The following is a 25,180-nucleotide window of genomic DNA, read 5'->3' on the forward strand; positions in this document are numbered from 1 at the left end:
AAGAAGGCCACCGAATACCTGCTTCAGTAGAAGGGACTGTTACCTAAAATGCAAATCTTTTGGGTAGTTTCTTACCAAGTAAACATTACTTGCAAAAGACTCCAGCAAAGAGAGACACACTGACTATCATATCTATATTATACTTATTAACAAATGGAGAAAGCCAAATGAGGGCACTCATCCGGGTGGAATAAAGCAAAGGCAAGTGTGGCCTAGATCTCAAAGTGAGGGTGAAACAAAACAGCAGGATGCACTGGGGTTATCGAGCTGCCATTTAAACTGGGGTTTTGGGACAGATGTATCGTCATTGTATTTTGCGAGTTCTTAATAGCAAATTTTACCGATTCGCTATTAAGGACTTGCAAAATGCAACGTATGTAGGTTTCACAATAATAATTGCGATTCCTACATATTCCATAATTGAGAATCGCAAATTGCGAATTGCAATTCAGGAATACCTTCCCATTCATTCCTATGGGCTTAGAGGCCCATAGGAATGAATGGGAAGACATTCGCAATTTGCGAGTACGCAATAGGTACTCGCAAATTGTGAATGCAATTTCAAGGGTGCCAAAAGGGCACCCTGTTGTACCCCTGAAATATGCATGTGTGCACATGTGGCGCACATACAAGCCCTAAGGGCATGTATGTGCGCCGCCGCATGGCACTTTGAACAAGCATTTGCAATGCAATAGGTCTCGCGTTTACGAGAGTTTGAGCTATTGACATTGTAAATGACAATGCCTTTTATTTACGTGTTGTTTTTAAAACAGATAAATAAAAGGCATTGTCATTTACACTGCCAATAGCTTAAACACTCACAAATGCGAGACCTATTGCATTACAAATGCCAGCGCCTGTGCTATAAAAACGTTTAAAAAAGCGTTAGGAGAGAGAGTGTGTCCTGCCTGCAACCTCAGGCAGGACAAAGCTATTTGAGAAAATAGTGCTCGGAGGCTGTAATTAAAGCCTACCAAGTAACAACGCGCGTAATCGGGGAGTTGCCATGGGAGGTTACCAAATGAGACAGGGCGGTAATGAGGAGGGACGACTAAGCCTTTTGACCAATGAACAGCCACAGTTTACAGTGCACATTGACACAAGCCAATTAAAAATATGGGCTGAGCTTCAAGTCCCTACCTGAATACATCATGCTTCGCAGAGCAGCGTATGCGCTACCCAGGCTCGACCTAAAAACACCTGACTTTGCGATTACTACCCCAGTTCCTTACGCCCAGTCCTGACATGTCAGTCAATAAGGCTCTTCTTGCTGGAGCCTAAAGACGACTCTTTGTCAATGGAGATCCCCACTGTTGGGCCGGACTACTATTTAACAAATCCGTGCAGTGTGGGATTTTTAGTCTTTGTTTTAATTAACCCACAAGACTGTAGCAATGATTTGTAAAAATAAAACCGAAAATTGGTGTATTTCGCATAGTCATTAGGTCATTTTACCTAACCATAATCTCAACTAGAAAATTATAAGGTGCTATGGGCTAAAAAGACAAGATTTCTGAAGATGTAACATATTTCAATGTGTGCACGCTCCCAATTGCTGATCAGCTCTTGCTAGACACGCAATCAGTAGTGACCGTGTTGACCTTTGAACTTCACAGTGGAAGACTGTGATGGTGAGGCTGGGGTCGTGTCAAAAGTACCTTCGTAGCTGGGAGGAATCATACAGAGGCCTTCTACAGACTAACCCAGCTGTTTGAGGACGCCTTGTAAAGCTTTGCCCTTACTGCAGCCTTTATCCACAGAGTCAAATGTACTTTCCTCCTCCTCCTCCCTATATAAGGGCATGCAGTTATCAGACAATGACCATGGCACGAGGGAAACGCGCAACAAAGATTAAAACTATAAGTTATGAAACTCCTCTTCTACTGGCCAGTAAAGACATGATTTTAAATGGAAAATTCTGCAGATGTTGACAGGCAGTTGCACGCTTTCTCGGAAACCCAAACATCTGATTTTCACTAATATTACTTGGAAAAAAGCAAAAGGCAAACTACTTAAACTGCACGTACGAATTGAATGTTCAAGTGTGAGTGAATTAAATAACATAACGGGAATGATTCCTAAGACACTGGCGAGGAAAGGTACAAAAACTTCTTCAGGAGAGTTTTTGTGTGAAAATCTGCAAGATTGCTACCAACCCCATAGTAAAATCCTTGTGAATCCGGCTCACAATGGGTTAGAAATGTGTATATTGCCGCAAGAAGGGGCCCAATACAAATCAGAGCGCTTGACGACCTGGTCAGGGGTATCTGGCACTCTATAATTAATGCACTCTGACCACCCAGAAAGTGCTTCAAGTATCTCAGAGGTTATCAAAGGCGTTACATACATACCAATTCAATACAAATCCATTATAGCGGGACACGCGGTGGGCTCGTTAAAAGCTGCTGATAAAGCAAATAAAAAACTTTACGATACACAGTGAACAACACGCATTCTATTCCACGCGCACCCCGTCGCTCAGTCCTGAATATTACACATCCTTCATTCTGTATCGTGGGAGGGAGTGCTCTAGTGCCACCGGGTCTCACCTGATCCCCCACAGCCGCCTGCCCGGGTGTCACTTGGCGGCCCGCCGTCCCCTGGTCAGCACTCCATCGCTTTGGGGGTATCTGAACCCGCCCCTGGTTTATACGACTGGTGCCTACTTGTGCCCTCTCTTCCTGGTAAGCGCTGCCTGCCCTCCACGTTGGCTATCGCCTGAATGGCCTGGTACAGCAGGTGGGCCAGGTGCTGTCTGTCTGCGGGCTTGCGGCACCTCCAGACGTCCCGGCGGACGTCATAGACGGTGTCTGCGGTGTCTAGAAGCAGGGCCTCCTCGTAGCGCCCCAACAGCAGCAACAGTTGAAGCTTACGCACTTTGAAAACTTCTTCAGGGTCTATCACCTCTGCCTGGGCACACTCGAGCGCCAGGCGCACCCTCTCCTTCAGCGGCGCGAGCCTCATGACCGCCAGCTGGTGTCACTGGGAAGGGGATTTGCCTTCGCCCTCTCCCTCCGTGGTGAGGTTTCACAGCGCAGCTAGAGGGGGAAAGAGGCAGCAGTGTATGATGGGCACTGGCAGTGCAATACTGTGCCAACCCTTGGGGTATAGGTGGCGGTTTTCAGGAAGTATTTATAAATGATGCTGTGCTGACCACAAAACAGTGAATGGCGACACCCTCAGGGAGGGCAAGAAGGAAAACAAGCATTTGGAATGCAATAGGTCTGATTGCATTGCAAATGCTTACGTTTAAAACTGAGCGCGGCGCCGCTTGAAGGACACCGCACTCGTTTTTTTTTTCAACTTTAACACTGAGAGCGGTGTCCTTGAAGTGGGCGCTGTGCTCAGTGCTAAAGTTAAAAAATATATAAATAAACCTAGCGCGGTGTGCTTGAAGCGGCGCCGTGCTCAGTTTTAAAGTTAAACAAGCGCACGCCATGACGTATTTGCTCGGCTTTTTCTGCTGAGCCACTTGGACGGCCTCGCCTGCCAAAAGGTTTCTTGTCTTTATGGGGCCATGCGTTTGGCCCCATAAAGATAAGAAACCTTTTGCGACCAACGCTAAGCAAGCAAAAACGTCATCGACACCTCTGTTCCAATGGCTGGCCACCGTTTAGCATAAACGGTGACGCCGGCCAATCGAACAGAGGGGCGGGGCTTAAAGCCCCTTACAGAAAATACCCTGTTAACACTAAATCTCGCCAGCGAGACTGCGCATGCGTGCAGCCTACGCCAGGCGAGACCTAAAAATGCAAAAAAGTGCATTTTTTTAGGAAATCGGAAATTACCACCAACTTTAAGTCAGTGGTAATTTGCGATTCCTTAAGGCCGAATCGCACATTTTGGGTGCTTCCAGAATTACATATAAGGAATCGCAATTTGCGATTCCCTAAATGCATTCGCAAAATAGGGAATCGCAAATTTTGCGATTACTTATTTTGCGATGACCTTTTGGGATGATACATCCTAAAAGGCTTTTTGCCGTTCGGAAACGGGCCGATTTTGAGAATCTGCCCATTTGCGAACGGGATAAAGGCTTGATACATCTGGCCCTATATCCCGTCATGGTGGGTAGAATCCGGGGCATGAAAATTATGCCAATAGTAATTTCCTGGAGAATGCCTGGATTGTCCCTGCCTTATACAAAGGGGTAAATAAGGGGGCTGTGAGGGCAGCGTACTAGTGCACGGGACTGTAGTATTAATCCTCTGATAGTAAACTAGTGAGGCTTTCAGCAAAGTGTGTCCTCAGATAGCCCTAGAGATAGGTACAGCTCGATGTCTACAGTGGGGGAGAGGTTTTAAGAATTAACACCTGTAAAGATATTGTTCCAGTTTAGAATCATGTGCAAGCCTTAAATTTAGGCCCTCTTTAGTTTCATGTGTAAGATGAAAAGCATCTACTCATGCTTTACAGTTGCACACAAAAGGTGCTTTGTGGACACCAGTAGCTCAGATCACGTCCTGACAGTCCCGCTTCCCTCTGTGCTAGTGCACCCCAACTACTGGAGTAGAGCACGTTATGAATGACGGGTCTCCCCCTACATCCTCATGCTGATCGGTGTTGGCTCAATAACTCTGGTATCTGCCATATTATTGGTCACTCAGGTGTCTGTCTGTCAGCCTCAGTTTGCCTGAGGGCTAGGAGGCACAACTGTAAGTGCGGTTTAGATGTGTGGCTGCCAGGGAAATACGTTCCTGAGGCTTGCTGTTTGTACCCGGCCTTGTGAAAAGTCAAAGGATGGCTTCAAATTAATAGGTAGGTGCTGGAGGTACCAGAAAAGTAGAAGTAGCAGCCTACCGTATAAATGTGTAGGGTTGGCAAGTATGGAGCCGGAGGTCAAATATTTACATGTCTGTCAATTTGTGAAGGCAAAATTAGGGTGATACTTGCGCATTGCAGGGAACAAGTTTGGCTGGCCACGAAGTTCTGGATGTTAAAGTTTGGAAGAGAATTTTGATACACACTGGCGCACTTTAAAGCACAACTGACCAAAAAAGCGATAAAACTTCAACAATGCTAAAGCAGGACCAACCAAACAGAAGGCCTTTTGATTTCTTATGGTGATTTCACGCTGCTTTACGGCAACCCTCTAGGCGATTTATGTCTGACAGTGATGTCAGACTAGCGCATCGCCCCAGGAGATAGACATCTCACTGTGGTATCACCCTGAACAGATGCATGACTGAAAAGTTAGTCATTCGCCCAACCCAACAGCGAATCCACCGACATTCCACCCCCTCAGGACCTCTGCGACAAACTCAGCACCTTCTTCCATCACAAAATCAAGACATCTACGACAACTTTGACAACAACCTCCACGAGGAACCCACACCCACCGCCTTCAGCACCGCTCAGCCGACGCTGGACCGCACTCGGCATCGAAGACACCCTAAAGACCATGAGGACCACTCACTCAGGGGCCCCCACAGATTCCTACCCCCACCACATCTACCACAGAGCTGCAGACATCATTGCCCCGAGCTACAAAGAATCATCAATCGATCCTTCAAGACCGCCTCCTTCCCCAACGACTGAAAACACGCTAAGGTCAACCCCCTCTAAAGAAACCATCGGCAGACCCCAACGACCTCAAGAACTACAGACCGATCGCCCTACTTAGCTATCCGGCAAAAGTCCCCGAAAAAGCAGTCAACAGCCAACTCTCCTCCTTCATAGACGAGAACAACATCCTTGACTCCTCCCAATCAGGCTTCAGAAAAAAACAGCACAGAGACCGCCCTCATCGCTGCAACTGACGACATCCGAACCCTCCTAGACTAAGGTAAGACTGTGGCCCTCATTCTCCTGGATCTCTCTGCGGCCCTCGACACAGTCTCGCACCTTACCCTAGCCTGCAGACTCCACAGTGCAGGAAACCGAAACAAAGCCCTCAACTGGATCTGCTCATTCCTCTCCGACAGAAAGCAGCGGGTCAGACTACCTCCTATTATCTCGGAGCCCATGCCAACCACCTGCGGAGGTCCTCCAAGGATCATCCATCAGCCCTACACTGTTCAACATCTACATGGCCCCTCTTGCTCCCATCGTCAGATCACACTGACTCAACATCGTATCGTACACAGACGAAACGCAACTCATCCTCTCACTCTCCAACGAACCCAACATCTCGCAACACAACTTTCAAGAAGGAATGGAAGCAGTCACCAGATGGATGAAGAATAGCTGCCTACAACTGAACACAGACAAAACTGAAGTCCTCATCATAGGCCCACATCCCGATGCCTGGAGTGACACCTGGTAGCCCCCAGCCCTCGGGAAACCACCCCCAACCAAGGACCAGGCAACCAACCTCGAAATCATCCTGGACTCCGAACTCAAAATGCACCGCCAGATCAACGCGGTCACCTCTTCCGGCTTACACTCCCTCCCGCTCCTACGTAAAACTCTCAACTGGATCCCCCATGAACACAGGAAAACTGTCACCCATGCCCTCATCAGCAACAGACTGGACCACGGCAACACACTCTACGCCGGGATCAACAAGAACCTCACCCACAAACTCCAGAACGCCGCCGCCAGACTAGTCCTAAACCTACCGCGCCACTGCCACATCCCCCAACACCTGTGGGCACTACACTGGCTCGGGGCAGAAGATCCCGTGTGGATATGATCATAATGTGGATGAACAATAGACGGTATAAAAAGGTTGGAGTACATGACTAAAATTAAAATTGGAGGAAACTTGGAGTATAATATGAATTATTTGCCAAAGATGCGCAACTTGCTGTGCGATCGGTTTGGGGCAAAGTGTTGCGCCATTCAGCGTTTTGTTTAATCGAGATGCAGTTTGGGCACGGCCTCTTACCAATATGCACGCATTTTTGGACAAGTATTTGACAAACCTGTATTATACAAAAGAAGGTGTGCATCCCATCATCATAATGTTCACTACACTGGCTCCCCATCGAGAAGAAAATCACCTTCAAGCTTCTCACACACACCCACAAAGCCCTCCACAACACCGGCCCCGCCTACATGGACCATCGCCTCTTGATCCACAAACCCTAAAGATCCCTCCGCTCAGCCCAGCTCTCCCTTGCAACAGTACCACGCATCAAGAAGACCAGAACAGGAGAACACTCTTTCTCCTACCTCGCGGCTTAAACATGTAACTCCCTCCCTCTCCACCTCCGCCAGACACCAACTCTATCCAAGTTCCTGAAGGACCTCAAGACCTGGCTCTTCAATAAATCACCATGAGCGCCTGGCCCGCATGTACCCGATAGGACAGGGAAGCCCTCCGACCCCCTGAATACCGAGGAGCAGCGCGCACTCCCCCTCCCCCCCCCCCGCCTTAAAACCCATTCAGGTGAGTAGCTGCGCTTTACCAACCCTGATGGACTGATTGAATCACTCCATAAAACTAAAATCTGATGTCAGCCTGTGACCTCAAGACCTGGCTCTTCCGACTGAACCACACATCCCCCACAACACCTTGAGACCTTAACGGGTGAGCAGTCACGCTTTATAAGAAACCTGATTGATTGATTTTAAAAATCACAAGACGGCGGATGGGATATCCATCACGTTTGTGACAGAGCATTCCATCCTCTGAGATCTAAATAAGGTCCTGAGTCCCTTCAACAGTATCTATAATGACCTTTCTAGAAGTTCAGTTTCTAGTGCTATTTGTTTTCTTTTAATTGTATGTGTGTGTATAAATACCTTAGCTAGTTAAGTACAGTATTTGAATTAACCAGTTTGTCTAAACCCACAAAAGACCAAACTTCTTATTTCCTCATTAAAAGATCATAATGCATGTGGTGGTAAAGGTATCTTATGAGGGTCCCCCAGAAAAAAAGGACCCACTGCTTGCACTTAAAATCCTATTTCTTCACACTCCATGCACCTAGCACAATGCCCTGGACGCCCTGTAATGCTGCTCCTTTGTCCACCTCTTGCCTTTTGTCTGTCCATATTTTCTTGTCTGGATCTCGCTCACATTTATACATTACCTTCTGGACTTCTGTCTTCCTCTGGAAGTGTCCACTGCATAATTTATCCCAACCCCCCTCTTGGAATGTATATGTATAGTTCTGCCTAGGAGCAAACAGTCAGTGGTCATCACCTCCGTGCCCTTTTTACAAGTAAACAAGAGGTGTGTTTGATAGATTGAGATATAGGGCTGCGGTTCAATTACGTGACCTCTGTCTGATCAGAACATCACGGCCTTGTGGCAGTTATTTGTGTTTAAGCCTTCTTTGAAAGGTCAGTTAACTGAACACCAGATTTGTTGACAGATTGAAATGTGGGCACGTTTATAAAGGTGTCCAGATCATATGCTAGCTCCATGTATTTGGACCTGGGAAAGAAAAGCTTAAAAGACATCAGATAAGGTTCAAACTTTTTATTGGCTGGCTTCACCTCACACTGATCTATTGAAGGAGTGAGCAACCAACCGGTGGGCAGGGTTTGAGCTTCAGTACGTGGGGACATTGCTTTTCCAGAACCTTCTATAGTAGCTCGCTCTCTCTGTGTCCCCCATTTCTCTCTCTCTGCTTCTCAACGTGTGGGCACACAGACTCTAGTCTGAAGTGACTCGCCCCCTTCTTACCATTAACTCTTCAGGCACTGGAAGGCTTCGTTCTCATGTTACTTAGCCACAATGAGAGAAGGTCCCCCAAATTATACTTTCGCTCTCGGCTGGCTCGCATCATCTCCGGGTTAGTTTAAATGTGCGGCTGTGTGGGTGTCTAACCCTGAAAGTCGCCGACCGAGACAATTCGCGCGTGACTTGACGGGTCGCTGTTTAAGGTGAGCCGAGTTCCAGCGGCTTGTTTGTGTCGCTGCGACGCCTGTCGTTTGCGTCCGTGCGTCTGTGTTTTGCATATCAAGTCTCCAGCGCTCGCGCCCGGCTCCGAGGAGATCACTGCGCGCCGTCATTTGCATTTTAATATCTATGTATATTCAGATTATTCGCTCTGCTTCTGCGCCTTGTATTTCATCTGACGTGTGTGAGTTAAAGCAAGAGGAAGGACACCAACCTCCAGGAGGCCTGCTTTGGGTGATGAGGCTAATCAGAAAGTGGGTCGTCTTTGGCAGCCGCGCAGTGTTCCGCCTCCGCATAGGAAGTGGTTCATCTGTGAGATATGAACATTAAAAGTCTGGTTCAGTGACTGTCGTTCTGTGCCCTGTACGTCTATGGAATCTCCTATTTTTAATCACTGTGGGTCATTTGAAGCAGATTTATCTTTCTTAATTCCCCGCCCCCCCCCCCCCCCAGTCCCCAACCTTGTCGCCTCCTCCTGTGTATTACAATTTTAGGTTGTTTGTCTTTTTCTACAAATGTTATTTTCAAAGTTAGTTCTACAGCATCTATTAGTTGCTGCTACATGACAGAATGTCTCAGTTCTTCAACGCTACATGTTGAATTCAGGTGGACTTTTGTAGTTAGTTTTAATTTTGGTTTTAATAAATAACAATACAACTGCACACTTGGCCTCATACCAAGTAGTTCATTACTACCTGGCACAAAAACTCTACAGAAATTTTCTGCGAACAGGTTATGGTCCTTTTTTGTAACTATTACTTTTGCAGAGCATAATGGAAAGTATTGTGTATAAGACGTTTCTTGCTGCCAGAGTTTCACATTGTGTTACTGGTCTTTCACAGATTTGTTCCTGCAATTTTCTACGGGTAGGAAATGAAGAAAACTGCGTTTGTGAATATTGTAATTGCATTTATATATCGATTACTACCCTTGACTAGGTGTCAAAGTGCTTTACGCCGGGCAGCACTTTGCTCCAGAACCCAAGGTTAATGGTTAGTTCACTGTTATTGGTTAATGTTAGTTATTTATTGGGATTAGTCTTGTGCACTCACAGCAAACCATTCCATGTGGTCATTTCAGTTATTTTTAATGGTGGACTAATGTAATAGTGGCTAGTTGTGATCATTAATTGGAAGTAACGGGGTATTTGTGCTCATCTACACCCTCCCTTCTCCTCAGAGGAGTGCAGATACTTGAGATCTGATGTTGAGTTTCTGACACGGGCATAGATTCCATCTCTCTGAGTCCTTTGCCTGTTGGGCCATATGGCTTTGTGCATACTGGTGGTGCCGCGCATCAGATGGCGAATGATTGCCCTGAATGGATGGATGCCTTCAGCTTGGACTGGTCATAAGGCTTGCTTTATGTATTCCTGCTGATTTAACTTCTGTCAAGAGTCCGGCAGAAGTTATTCAAGCATCGAGCACAGCTGATCCTGAATGTCCCATACTGGGTGAGAAGGATGTGTTGGAATTCAGCACTCGGTCCCCCTTCCTCTCCTGCACAGGATGGGCCTGCTCTTGCAACAAGGTGGGCAGGATATTAATCGCAATCCTCATGAGCTATGGCTGTCTACTTGGACTTTGCACGGTGCCAACTATAGTCCTTCTAAATGCACCTAAAGTTGTGGACACTATCTTAACTGCTAGGGAAACCCCCAAAACCGATTTTTGAAGGTCACTGGGACAAGATTATCTAATTGTGCAAGTTGGAATGCCTGAACCCTTTTAGGCCATGCCTTTCCTGTGTTCTGCACTTGGCACTGCCTCTTACCCATCTTGGGTTAGCAGTGTCTACTGCAAAAGTGTGCTTAGCTGCTCTGCCTGCCTCGATGTTTCCCCATGATCAGCCTTCTACTTGTTTCCTACCGCTCTATTCACTGTTCCTCAATGGGATTTCATTAGTAGGTTAACTTTCCATATGGTATCTTCATTTGTTCCCGATGCAGTGTTTCTGAGCTCGCCAACAGGATCTGTGTGTGTGAGCTTCATGTTGAATGTTGTGTTTGCACGAGTGCAGTGATTAGAGTAGTATGTGAGCTCAATGATCGCTGTGAGGGGTCTGATGGGAGCAGTGCCTGTGTTTGCTCAATGATGGAAGCAGTGTCTGTGTGACCTTGATGATGGAAGCAGTGTTTGTGTAAACTAAACTCACAGTTGCAAGTACTGTTTGTGCAAACTCATTGACCGCCATCACATTTTTAGCAGAATTCCTGATTCGGTTGTAAAGAGTGCTTTCGGCTGACTAGGAAATTGCAAGGAATGCAGGAATACTGATTTTCTAGTAATTCCTGATGCTAGACATATCAGTATGTCAAATTTGGTGACCTTACCAGGTGGAATGGGCTGGCAAATGTAGAAATACATTTTTGGCAGTAATTCCCCACTTCTGAGGGAACCTTCGTGGAGAGGGAGATCATGGAACCCCACTGTGTTCTCTCATCCGGAAATTACATATGCCTGGAGTTTCAGCGATTTCGTGTGCAGGATTACAACATCAGCTTTCCAACACAACCTTCAAAAGGGACCAATGATGGGAACGGTGTTTGTGTGTGCTCCATGACCGGAGCTATGTTTGTGTGTACTCCATGATGGGAACTATGTTTGTGAGTACCCGATGATGGGAGCAGTGTTTGTGTACTCCATGATGGGAGCTGTGTTTGTGTGTGTACTCCATGATGGGAGATACGCTTGTGTGTACTCCATGATCGGAGCTATGTTTGTGTGGTATCAGAATGAAGAAAGTTTGATGAGCTGTAATCTTATTAATGGAAGCCATGTTCAGAGAACTCTGAATTATGGAAGCGGTCTATGTGTGAACTCTGAATGGTGTAGCGTTTGTTGAAATTAATGATCAGAGCAGTACTTTGTAAGCTCAGAATGAAGGAAGCTGGGGCAGGATCCCATTAAGTGAGGGTTGGGTGTGCTTACAAGCTCCTTTAAACATTGGTGGGTAGGCCGACCAGACTGCTCGGTGAGCAGAGGCTCTGATTTCTGCTCTCCCAGCTGAGAACTGCCCACCTGCCATATTTGGAGATCCCGCCTGCCTGACTAGTATCTCTGCAGCTGCCCCTTCGATGGATGCATTGAAGTCAGGGCTGAATGTCTGTCGGGAGTCATGTTTTATTTTTACCCTCTTGGTATTGGTTTTTGTTTTACACGGACACCCTCCCAAATTGGGAATTTGTTTTTGTAAAACAAAAAGTCACAACCTGCATAGGGTGGGTCGACCGTCAACGGCAGAGGGGTAGTCTTGCCAGGGGTTTTCGGCAGCAGAGCCTTTCGGAAATCATGCAGTATTCCGATCTCTAAATGGGTGGGTTACTATGAGAGTAACGGACAGGGTATCTGCTATTTTTAGCAGCTGTCCCACATCTTCCAACCAGTAAATGTGGCCCATAGGAGTTGTGATATGTTGCTAACTTTCGTACTGCAAATTGTCGTTTTTCATTGGAACTTTATTGCAATGCACCAAATTTGACAGTCAGTGAAACAGCATTTGTTGAAATCTGTAATGGAACTAAACAACTCGAGAACAACATGTCTCTGTTACACAGTAAAACAAAACAAAAACATAGCAAGACAGATTGACACAACCCAACCAAACTACCACAATAGAATGCAACATAAAAGCCCAGTGGCAATCCATTGGTGGGAAGAGCTGGTCCTCAACATCAAGTACCAACAGGTTATGGAGAACAACATTGTGATATGGCTGCGCTATATTGACGATTTATTTGTGGTCTGGAAGGGTAACATTGAAGGGGCGTTAGAGTTTGTCAACAACTTAAACTGTAACCATCTAAATCTACACTTCACGGTCAATGTCAGTGACACTACTGTCAATTTCTTGGAGACACAAATATATGTGCTCAATGATAAACTAGAGACTCGATTATACAGGAAAGAAACAGCGGGTAATTCTATTCTTCACGCTCAGAGTTCTCACCCCCAGCACCTCATAAAGAGCATTCCATATGGAGAAATGCTCCGTCTGAAGCGAGTATGTAGCAACAGCACTGACCTTATAACTGCCCAAGAATCGAGTAAAGCCAGATTTCTTGCAAGAGGTTACCAACTTAATGTCATTGATTCTGCCATTTCCAAAACTTCCGGTATAGATAGGAACATCCTTCTCCAAGACAAACGCTCTTTGACACACCTTGAGACCTTAGACACCACTAACTACACTAAACTCAAACCTGATTTTCGCCTTATCATGAGTTTTAGCAAACAACACAGAGCCATACATAAGATCGTGCAAACCTGCTGGCCCTTAGTGTTATGTGATCCGGTTATTGGACCCCTGCTACCGCAGAGGGTGTCCATTACCTACAGCAAGGCCCCATCCATGAGGGATTGTCTGGTGTCGACCGACCCAGAGATCATGGAAAAAACCTCGTGGCTGCAAACACATAAAGGCTTTTTTAGATGCAGAACCTGCAAAGCTTGCTCTCATGGGATCAACACACTATCCTACACCACCCCTTTTTGTCAAACTGCATTCAAAATTACCAAACTCCTGACGTGTAAGACCGAATTTGCCATCTATGTCTTGATTTGCCCCTGCAAACTCCAATACATAGGGAGTACTAAACTCCAGGTCCACAAGCGCATTCTTCAACACCTTCGCGCAATCTCGAATGAAGATAGCACTTATCCTGTGGCCAGACATTTTAAGAAATACCATCAATCTAACAACAAAGGTCTCAATTACTTTGTAATCGATGCCGTACCTCCCAGTAGAAGAGGTGGAGACCGCGAATACAAACTCCGAAAACTCGAGACAAGATACATATTACAACTTGACACTAAGCACCCGAATGGCTTGAATGTGACTGAAGATCTGTACACATGCCTGTAGAATACCTGATCCATGGTGTCCCATCTGTTATTAGCAACCTCACATGCTAGCCACATTATGACTCTCATATATTGACTTGATATTCTATCTTTATTATGTTTTATAGGTTACTGACACTGTATTTTTACTGATTTTACGGTAGAATTTTAACCTGTTTTATCCTTATTAAGTTTCAAGTTTCTATTTGTTCTTAATACATATGGTTTTATATCTATATATTTATATATTTATATAGCCTATATTTATATATTTATATATTTATATATGCACTTTTGCTATTTTGCACATTTATACATCTTCCACATTATTACGAGTGGTGATGTATCTTGATACTTTACAGGTTTATGTTTGCCATGATATTCACATGACAAGCACCTTCAGTGTCTCCAACCATACGGACATATTATGTCCTTATTTTCACTATACATTTTAGATTATATTGTATAGTGGTTAATATTCATGTGGGTCCTTTACTAGCTGCTCTGTCTCTGAGACTGACATATATAATGATGATGCCGTGCCCCCCTTTTTTCTGTGGGTTCTATTCCAGGGTATTTACCTTCTTACGATTAGGATGGGAACTTCACCCATACTTAGAAATATAATTCGATTGTATTTCATGTAAATTGTTGTTACGCTACTTGTCACAGGTTCAAAGTTTTAAGCTTTTTCATGTCTACCAGGATTCACTCCCAGCCCAGGCTTGCCTTTCTGTATTTTACATGAATTTAGAGGCTGAGAGTGTTTGCATTTACTCTTGTGGATGTATAAGCTATCTCCTATACACTATAAATACTGAATATTACATGCCGGCCATTTCCACTAGTTGGGGTAGAACTTGGTTCATTTACCACCATGATGTTCTGCTCAATTCCAACAATAGGTTTATGTTTTGAATTTTCTATTGTATTTTGAATTTTACACTGCTACTTTGCACATGATTGACGGTTTTACCCCAAGCTGATTGATAATTTGAGAGCATTATGTGTATCTCTTCTATGTCTATCCATTGTCTGACCACGTGGGGTATGACGTATGTATGCACTGTCACTTTAAATGTATGCACTTTATGATACCATGTCGAGTGAACAAGGCTCTCCCGAGCCGAAACGCGTATCGACGACTTCTGGACAATAAAACACTGCAAGCACTTACTTCGGGTCTGTGTCCATCCCTTGGTTCTCGTTTATTGGAGCCGTGTTGGAAGAAAAGGATATATATATATATATATATATATATATATATATATATATATAGATATATATATATATATATTCACTGAAAAAACCATAGGTTTCACACATGTTATAGTTAGCTGGACATTTTACTTATAAAAAACCAATGAAATTCCCCCGTTATAGTTACTGTAGGCAACTATAACTCACACGACCGTAATCCTCTGCTGATGCTAATACTGTATTTAGACACTTATTTGCCCATGTCTTCTTCCATTAAATTTTAGCTATACATATATTACAAATATTTTTTTTTCATAAAGACACATATGTCATCAGCAGAGGATTACGGTCGCGTGAGTTATAGTTGCCTACAGTAACTATAACGGGGGAATTTCATTGTTTTTTTATCAGTAAAATGTCCAGCTAACTATAACATGTGTGAAACCTATGGTTTTTTCAGTGAATTAGCAAGGTTTTTTAAATGCTAATTCCTAACTATAACGTGTGTGAAACCTATGGTTTTTTCAGTGAATTTGTACGGTTTTTTAAATGCTAATTTATTTATGTATTATTTTTTATATATTTATTTTACAATAAACTACGTATTAAAAATTATTATTATTTTTTTTTTTGGTTTTGACCCTGCGAATTATTATTTTTTTTTTGTAAAAAAAATTTTTTTTTGTGTTTTTCAGGGTGCGCGCACTGTGCGCGCACCCCCGCGATTTTTAAAAAAAGAATTTTTTTTTTTTGCCTTCGGGGTCCTTCAGGGACCCCCTGACAAAGGCTAGGGGGTCAGGAACTCTCTACCCTGCCCCCTTTTCACGTTCGCCACCTTCCTTTTTCACTCTCGCACTGAAAACAAACAAAATGGCGGCCGACACTTCCTGATTTCGACCGATTCGAACGTTGACTAACATGTAACCACCAATCAGAATTACGCTCGCACACGTTAGGGTGCGCGCACCCTGCGCGCATATATATATATATATGCTTTTAAATGCTATTTTCTCCGGAAATACTGAACAGATTTACACCAGACCTGCAAAAGGCACTTCCTTGACCTTATGGCTACCTCTCTGCCAAATTTCAAGTAATTCTGTTCAGCCGTTCGGGCTGTAGCCCTGTCTAAAGGTCCTATGGAAAAATGCATGGGGAAAACTCGTTTTGGGACCCCCCTTTTATCTCAGCCCCCGCTTGACGAATCCCCCCGAGACTTTCAGGGTAGGAGCGGAGCGTAGCGCCCCACCTATTTTGAGAAATTCGCGAGGATTCGTCGACCGGCGCCAAAGTTATTCCAAATAGAATGTTGCGGATTTCCTATGGAAAAGGGGTCCTAACTATAACTACCTACTGGCGACCGCCAGTAGGTAATATATATCCATATATATATATATATATCTCCATATATATATATATATATTCACTGAAAAAACCATAGGTTTCAGGGGTGTTATAGTTAGCTGGACATTTCACTTGTACAAAACCATTGAAATTCCCCCGTTATAGTTAGTTCAGCTAACTATAACTCGCGCGCCCGCAATGCACTGCTGATGACGTCACATATTACATCACTCATGACATGGTCAGTGACATCACTCATGACATCACTGATGACATCTCAAATGACATCACTGATGACATCACTGATGACATCATCCAGTGAATGTGTGTTTTTCTGAAAATTAAATATGTTTTATATATGTATATCTCAAGGTCGATGGAAGAATAAATGGGTATATAAGTGTCTAAATGGATGATTTGTTTTTGAAAAATTGATTGTGTAACTGACTGATTAAGTGTATCATAGTGAATACATGGCTTAGTGAGTAATGTTTAAATATGTAAATATCTGTATCAGTCTCTCACTTTGTGTATAAGTGGCTGCATGGGTTGGTGAGTAGCTACATGGGTGTCTATATAGGTTATTAGTTGGTTTTTTGAGTATCAGTCTGAGTGTCTGCATGGTTCGGTGGGGGGTATTACGTAGTGCATAGGTGCATGAATGAGTGACTCACTGTTTGTATGGGTTGAACACAGCATGTGTGCAGGACTGTATGGGTGGATGAGTGTGTGTATGGGTGTGTTAGTGAGTGAATGACTGTCTCAATAGTGTCTTTATGAGTAACTACATATGTTTTAAACTAGTATATGTGACTGAGGTATCAGGTCGGGTGGAGAACGTCGCTGCTACCCGACTGAGTGCCGGTGTGGCTTTGGCGGCTTTCCCCCCTCTTTCGCTGTCAGCTTCTCTTGACCTGATGGGAGGACTAAAGTCAGGTTCCCCTCGGGATGCCTGCCCCGCAAAATTTCTGGCTAAAATGGCAGCTGTCATTAATCCTCTTGTGAACCCCCTGTTGAACTGTTCTCTTGCACAGGGTGTGGTTCCCCAGTCCTGGAAGCAGGCTATGATTATTCCCCTGCTTAAAAAGCCTGGTCTGGATGGAGAGGTTTTAGCGAATTATAGACCTATTTCGCTCTTGCCGGCTCTGGCGAAGGTCATTGAAAAGCACGTGGAGGCCCACGATCTATTGCACCCTACCCAGTCGGGTTTTCGCGCCAATCTTAGCACCGAAACAGCCCTCTTGGAAGTCTCGGAGGCGGTAAAGGAGGTGTTGGATTCGGGTGGGAGAGTGATGCTGGTGTTGTTAGACTTGTCGGCGGCCTTTGACACCGTCCCCCACGAGGGTCTGCTTGCTAGACTCTCAGAGATTGGTCTTTGTGGGACGGTGCTCCAGTGGTTTCGATCTTTTCTGGCAGGTCGTCGACAATCGGTCTGGGCTTCTGATTGCGCCGCCGATATGTCGCCATTGGGTGTCGGAGTTCCTCAGGGCTCTGTCCTGAGCCCGACTCTTTTTAATATCTTTATGACCCCTCTGGCGGCCCTGGCGGAGTCTTTCGGGGCCCAGATCGTCTCTTATGCTGATGACACCCAGCTCCTCTTCACCTGTGAGAGGGGTGCGGACTTCGATGGAGGCAGGATCCAGGGTTGCCTTGAGGCTGTGTTTCAGTGGTTCCATCAAAACAGCCTCAAGTGCAACTCGGATAAATCTGAGGTCCTTTTCTTTGGGTGCAGCTCGGACCCGGACTGGAAAGTGTGGTGGCCTGAGAACATGTTTCCACCAGCTAGTTCCTCCCAGGTAGCAAAAAACCTTGGGATTAAGATCGACAATGGCCTCACACTACGTTCGCAGGTAATCGGCCTCACAGGGACCTGCTTTGGCGTACTCCGGATGCTTCGCAAGTTCCTCCCTCTGCTATCGGAGGAACATAGGAAGATCACGGTGCAGGCGATGATAGGCTCGAGAATAGATTATGCCAACGTTCTCTATCTCGGCCTGCCTGAATACCTGCTTCAACGACTACAGGTCGTTCAGAATTCAGCAGCACGTGCTATTTTTGGACTACCTCGTTGTGCCAGAGCCTCGGGCCTTTTGGAATCTCTCCATTGGCTTCCTGTCCGGAAGCGGATAGTTTTTAAATCTCTCACCCTGGCACACAAAGCCTTGTACAGATCTGGAGCAAAATATCTCCAGGACAGGTTGTCTTTTTACCGTCCGGCCAGATCGCTTAGGTCGGAAGCCTTGTTTTTTGCTGTAGTGCCCCGCGCGAAGAGAGCTCGCATTGGCGGCCGCTCCTTCAAATGTTTAGCGCCTCAGCTGTGGAACAAATTGCCTGTGGCCCTGCGTAGCACTCCAAACTTGCTGGCTTTCAGGAAGGGGCTTAAAACCTGGCTTTTTACTTCTTAGTTTCAGGTTCTATTAGGTTTCTTCTTTTTTATTTTTTTTCTTTCTGTTTATTTCCGTCGTTGTGTTCCAAGATGAGTGTGCTTTCTAAAGCGTCGGGACACTCTTTGGAGTAGCTGTACGCTATACAAAAAACCTGCATAACATAACATAACACATATTGGTGTATATATGTGAGTATATGTGAGAGTGAGAGATTGAAAGAGTTCCTGTATGAATAAGTATGTGTTTCTTTAAGTGATTGTTTAAAAGACTAAGTATGTGTAAGTTTCCGTAGAAGTAAGTATGGTGGTGTGTGTATAACTGTATATGCAAGTAAATGTATGTTTGATTCTTTATTAGCATGAGTGACTATGTGTGTGAGTAACTCTATGGATGAGTGGCATTGTGTAACAGGATGTATAGGTGTATGAGTACATATGATGAGTGAGTACATGTATGAGTGACTGTATAGGACTGTTGGTGAATGAGTGGATGTGTATGTGGATCTTAGAATTACTGAAGAGGTTGTTGTAACTGGTATTGGTATGTCCATTGTTTTGAAAATTTTAGTCTCTATTTTTGAATGTGTGTATCAAAGGTTATATTAGGGTGAGAGGAGGTCTGCCACTCTATCACAAGGATGATGTCATCAGTGATGTCATCAGTGATGTCATTTGAGATGTCATCAGTGATGTCATTAGTGATGTCACTGACCATGTCATGAGTGATGTAATATGTGACGTCATCAGCAGTGCATTGCGGGCGCGCGAGTTATAGTTAGCTGAACTAACTATAACGGGGGAATTTCAATGGTTTTGTACAAGTGAAAAGTCCAGCTAACTATAACACCCCTGAAACCTATAGTTTTTTCAGTGAATTTCTGAGGTTTTTTAAATGCTAATTCCTAACTATAACGTGCCTGAAACCTATGGTTTTTTCTGTGAATTTCAAAGGTTTTTTAAATGCTAATTTCTAACTATGCCTACAGAGATAGGACATGTGAAGAAAGAAGAAAAAATGCACAGAAAGAAACAAAAGAAGTGCAGAAAGAAGCAACAGAAGTCCTCAAATACGAAGATAAGTGCAGGAAGAAGGATAACGTGCAGAAAGAACAAAAAGAAGAGCAGAAAGAAGCCTTGTTGCAAAATCATCCTGTACCCTCAACTTTTTCAGACGGATACTGGTGGTAACTGAGTCTGACTAACCAGTCCTAGAGCCAGTGCTATGTTAAAAGACACTTAGAATACAGTGAAAACACCTACATACACTAGGGAACATTATGCGTTGGGGTCCCCCTGTGATTAGCATGACCTCCTCTGTAAGCCCCTAGTATATAATAGGGCATGGGGATTAAAACTACCTCTTAAAACAGGCCACAGGGCGTTTTTGCACACGTTAACTCAGGCCCCGTCCCCTCCATTCACCACTGTGTAAACACGCCCTGTGTCCATTTTTAGTTGGGAGATTAAGTTCATTTGAATCCTGAGGGTCCCTAGGGTCCAACTAGCCCACTAGGTACCGCCAGTAAGTGCCACAGAGCTGCGTTGCAGAGAGGTGTAAAAAGTGGCACGGCCTGGACCACCTCTCTGCAATGCAGCTCAGTGGCGCTTACTGGAAGCACTTGGTGGGCTAGTTAGCCCCCAGGGGCCCTCAGTATTGAAGGGAAATTATATCCCCAATTTAAAACGTGCCATAGTGCGTGTTTGCACACGTCACCTCAGGCCCCGTCCCCTCCCTTCACCACTGTGTAAACGCGCCCTGTGGCTGTTCTAAGTTGAGAGATTAAGTCCCCTTGAATCCTAAGGGTCCCTAGGGTCAAACTAGACCACTAGGTACCTCCAGTAAGCGCCACAGAGCTGCGTTGCAGAGAGGTGTAAAAAGGGGCTTGGCCTCAGAACACCTGGCTGCAGCGCAGCTCCCTGGCACATACTGGAGATGCCTGTTGGGGGCGCGTTTGCAGAGTGCTGCACGGAGGGGGCATGGCCTCCGGCACGATGCCAGTCTTTTATTTATTTTAGTTTTTTAAGAAGGGGGGCTGTTTGGTTCCCCTTCTTATTCTAATTTATTGGCCCTGATGACCCCATCCCCCAGGGCCAGTCTCCTAATTATATTTTTTTGACCCCAATCCCCAGGGCCGGCCACTGTTTTTTATTATTTTAAAAAAATATATATTTATAGACAAACCTAGGACATGCTGGACAAACCGTACGTACCTATCACCATGACGATTTGCGTGATATTCATTAAAAGGCGACTATGCATGCAATGAATCCACGTGGAATGTATTTACACCACTAGTGAAGCTCTGACATGTCTGATGCCCTACCGTGCCTAATCCTGGTAGACACCCTTGTCGTTTATTTATACAAACATGGGTAGCTATTGACGGGCACATTTAATACACATGCACACCAAGCCATTCAAAGGGGATTCGACAAAAATTCGACCAAAACTATGCAAGAAACCCCCCTCACGGTTAATAAAACACACATCCACTGCCGGATGTGTAATACTTTTTATTTTACTCTCTGGAAAGGGGACGAACATCACTTGAGAGTCACAGCGTGCTCCTGACAGAGCCCAATGCTGTGTTACACCCACCATTGCCTGCCGAGTGCCACACACCTCTGTGTTGTATTCCACTAGCTAGTGCATATGCTATGACACTCTCTAGCCCATGTGCACTGTAACACCACCCCGTGAATATGTCATGCCACACTTGTCTTTGCACGGGTTATATTGCCCCATCTAACGTGCCTTTCTCGATGCCTATGTTATAACGCACAGTGCTATGCCATACATATTACAATCTGGGATCCATATCTTTGTCACAGTGCATATGCAACGTTACACTCCCCAGCACATATTTTATATTACAACTTTAGAGACTAGTTAGGTTACACAACACTGCCCTGTGCATATTACACTCCAAGGCGCATATCGCATAGCACACGCTAGTGCCTGTGCTATCTCGCGCTCTCCAATGAATCTGTCATTGCGCACAATGTATTGCATATTATATTTCACGCCCGGTTCATCTTATATCACACTTTTTGGTGCATAGTTTATACCATACACTATATCTAGTTTTCATTTTCAATCGTGCTCTCAGGACTATGTTCTATATAACACTGTGTTCACCTACCCTTTTCACGGGCATTACATTTTGCGATAGGGGGTGGAGGGTCAGGGGGTGTTTCTGCCAAGTGAGCCCGGAGTCACAGTCACAAACGTCCTCTTCTTCCTGAATAAAAGTGAGATTATGCTGCATACTTGTTCATATTTTAAGTAGTTCGCACAGACACAATGTTTTAAAAACAATAAAGTTCCTAATAGCCGCCTTCTCTGAACAGTTAGCTTGCTGCCCCATCCCCTTCCTCCCTATCCTCTGTTGTGTGAATCCATGGACTAGCCTCCTCCCTCCTGCCATGCATGGTCTGATGTGCTGCCACTGCCCTCAATTTAGTATGATGTACCAGTCCACTCCTCCTGCCCTCCATTGCCCAATTCTATGCCCCATCATTGACCTCCTGCTTAAACTCTGTGCTTAGCTTGCTGCCCCTATTCTCCTTCCCCCTGCCCTCCGATGTCTTTGTGCATGCCCCTGCTCCATCCTTTTTGCCCACCATGTCCCATGGACCTGCCACTCCTATCTACTCTGAGTGTTCTGTTGAGCTGCCACTCCCCTCCCACCTGCCTAGCATTGTCAGATGACTGTAACCTGTCCCTGCCACCTCCACCCTGCCTGTCCACATGCCATGCCCCTATCCTCTTCCTCCTGTCCTACATGGTCCATTGTACTGCCACACCCTTCTGCCCTCCCTGGTCTGTTGTGCTGCAACTGCTCCTCCTGCCTGCCCCGTGTGGTCTGTTGTGAGGTCCCTTCCCCTGAACTTTCTTGTCTGTGCACAGGTCCTGACCCTCCCTTCTATCCTCCATCGTCCTTTGTGCATGCCCCTCCACCCTCCTTCTTGCCCATCATAGCCATTGTGCTGCCACTAACCCTCCCACTTGCCATGCATGGTCTTCTGTGCTGCCATGGCCCCTCCCACCTTCCCTGTGTGGTCAGTTAGCTGCCCCTGACCCCCTCCCACCTTCCCTCCATGGTCTGTGTGTATGCCATCACAGTCTCACTGTTGCTCTTCATGGTGTGTCTTGCTTCTAGTGCCCATCCTGCCTGACCTCCATGGCTATCTTGCTGCTCCTGCCCTGCCCCCTTGCCCCCAGCCCTACTCCCTCCCTCCTGGCTTGTCTGTTCCATTGTAATGCCCCTGATCCGTCCCTCCTGCCCTTTATGGTCTGTTATGCTGCAGCTTTCTCTCCTGTCTGTCCATTATGGTCAGCTAGCTACCATTGCCTCTTGCCCCTCTGTTCTCTGTTGTCCATGTGCATGGTCCTGTCCCCTCCCTCTTGCTTTCTATGGATTGTTGTGCTGCACTCCCGTCCTGCATGCCCTGTGTGGTGTATTGTGCTGCTGCAAACCCTGATGCCTGCCCTGCAGGGTCAGTTTGGTGCACCTCTCCATGTCCCTCCTGTCCTCTGTTATCCAAGTCCATGTCCCTATCCCATTTCCTTCCATGATCCAATGTACCATACTTGCGAACATTTTGAACTTGGTAAGAGGGAGATTTTGAAAAAAAACTGGGGTATTGATTTTCCCCTTTGAGTTACATTGAAAAAGAGGATATTGTAGACAGGAGACAGATCAAATAAAGCCCATTTGAGCTTAAAAACATTGGACGTTTCCTGGCTGAATCGGGTCTGTTGGCATGTATGGTTGTACTACCATTGCCTCTTCCTTCTGCCCACAATGGTCTATTACATTGCCACAGCCTTGAAGGAGGGTAGATTTTGTATCACAGGGGGCCCCTGGCCCGTTCTGTCCACACCTGAAGTATGAGACCCTTGTCCTTGCCCTGCCAGCTGCATTTGTAGGCCGTATTAAATTGACCAGCGGGTCCTGTGTTGCTATATAATTATCCTGAGACATCCTTACCACTCAGCCAGCATAAAACCCCTGTGTAGGCCCTTCTGTTCAATATGTAGGCCTCTTTGTTACATTGACCATAGCTCTCCAATTTTAGTGTATAGCAGTCTGAAGGCAGGTCTGCGAGGCCTTCTGATCCAAACTAGTAGCCCCCACCCTACCCGAGTGCTCCGTGCTCGGTATCAAAGTTCAACATCCCCCTGAAGCTGTCGACATACAGTAGGCTGCATCCTGGACTGGTACTTGCTTCCTGGGCAGGTTTCCCGCTTTTAAGGAAGTGGCAATCGCAGAGCGTCAAGTTAGGAGAACTGAGGAGATTTTATACATGAATATATTGAATTCCCGTACAATACCCATTATTTTCTGCTTGCTCTATGGAACTTACGATAAGCGATTGGCCTGAGAGACTGACCTTTTCACCCAGTCCATTGTCAGCATTAAGTGGGTAAATGACGAAATGTCTGGTAAAATCTGCAGACGAAGCTTTTGGGTAGCATACGTAGGTAGATGTAGCGTGCAAAGGAGCCCACAAAATGATATAAAAAGGGAGCACCCACAGATATCGACGGACTACCTCGCCGTCTGTATGTAGGTTAACAGGCAGTGCAGGTTTTCCCCAAGAGCTGGGAGCTCTTGTCTTCCTTTGCTTAAAATGTCTTGCTCTGCTTTGCTTGAAGTATCTTATTCTATTTTACCTATATGAAATGTCATGTTATGTTTAACCATTGTTCTCTTTACTTTTGCATTTAAAAGATTTTGTATTGTAATTGCAGGAATGCTTGCTCTAAGAGTAAACGTGAGTGTTCCTAGGTAACATTTTCCTTGGTGTAACTTGTTTCTCATGATGCATTTATAGATGTGTTTTCTCTCTCTCTCTGTCAGTACATTAATTGAGATACAGAGAATATTATGACAGCTGTATGATTATCTGGATTCTGTATTTTGTACTTTATGTCTCTATTCTGCGGTTTCTTTGAAGTTGCATCTTCTCATTAAACTGCCATTGTATTCTGCCTCCAATTCCATGTCTCATATGTCTGTTTTCTTCATTTTTGGAGCAAGCGTTCCTAGGCACCCCGGCTCAAATTAAGGTGCCCCTTTTGTCCCTGACTCACTCTCCTGCTCAGTTCTGTGGTGGCTCCCGGGGATCTGGGGACCGCCCCTAGCTTCCTTGACCCGTAATAGATCTTCCCTCCAACAGCCTCTCTTGCAAGTCCTGTATTGTTGGTTTGTTGCCCCTGCCCCCCTTTCCACTGCCCTCCATAGTCTGTTGTGCTTCCACGGCCCTTCCTGCCTGCTCAGTGTGGTTAAATTGTTGCCTTTGCACCCTCCTACCTGCCTTCAATTTTCAGAGTCCGTGCCCCTGGCCTCTGCCTCTCAACAGTATCCTAATGAACAACTAGATTGCTAACATTCTATATTTATTACAAAAGTGTGGAACGCCTGACATCATCTTGATGTAATCAAAACTGTAATACCTAGAGCATTTCCTTTAGAAATTACATATATGAGAGGGTCTTATTGGCATCAAAATTATGGTTAGTGCTCTAAAAGACTAAAATAAGGACATATTTTCTGAGTTTTCAAATAGCGACAAAGCACTTTTAAATTATTTGTTATCTTTATGTTT

At 45.3% G+C, this 25,180-nt stretch overlaps 1 protein-coding gene across 1 annotated transcript in view; it reads left to right on the plus strand.

The window, feature by feature from the left end:
• AATF (apoptosis antagonizing transcription factor) overlaps positions 1-25,180 on the plus strand; it is a 363,992-nt gene that overhangs the window by 44,132 nt on the left and 294,680 nt on the right. The window lies entirely within an intron of this gene.

The sequence above is a fragment of the Triturus cristatus genome, chromosome 3_2, assembly GCF_964204655.1.
Source record: "Triturus cristatus chromosome 3_2, aTriCri1.1, whole genome shotgun sequence".
Taxonomy (NCBI): Eukaryota; Metazoa; Chordata; class Amphibia; order Caudata; family Salamandridae; genus Triturus; species Triturus cristatus.